This window comes from Penaeus monodon, chromosome 25 (assembly GCF_015228065.2).
Source record: "Penaeus monodon isolate SGIC_2016 chromosome 25, NSTDA_Pmon_1, whole genome shotgun sequence".
NCBI classification, from domain to species: Eukaryota; Metazoa; Arthropoda; class Malacostraca; order Decapoda; family Penaeidae; genus Penaeus; species Penaeus monodon.
The window spans coordinates 36,074,385-36,074,817 of NC_051410.1; positions in this window are offsets into that span (position 1 = coordinate 36,074,385).

Below are 433 nucleotides of genomic sequence, written 5' to 3' on the forward strand. Positions count from 1 at the left end.
ACCTTCCCTCCCCCTCCCCCTCCCCCCTCCCCACCACGTGTCCTCCCCTCCCACGCTCCCTCGATTCCCTCCCTTCCCCTCGCTAGCTTGTTCCCCTCTCCCCACCCCTCTCCCCTTCCCCTCCCTCACCACTCAACCCCTCCGACCCTTCCCCCTCTGTTCCTCCTCCACCTGGATACCCTCTCCCCCTTCTCCCCCCCCCTTCCCTCCCTCCCTTGGGCTCCTCCCAGCCAAATCCTCCCTTCCCCGCCCACCTAGGTGCCTCCCGCCCACCCTGGCACCCCCTCCCTCCCTCCGCGAGGTGGCACAGCTGCACCGGCGCTCCCTCCGTCAGCGCCACACTGCAGCAGTTCGAGGACGCGGCCAGACTGCCTCCGTCGTCTGTACATTGTAACTTCAACTCTATTGATTTTTGCTGTGAGTCAAAGACACA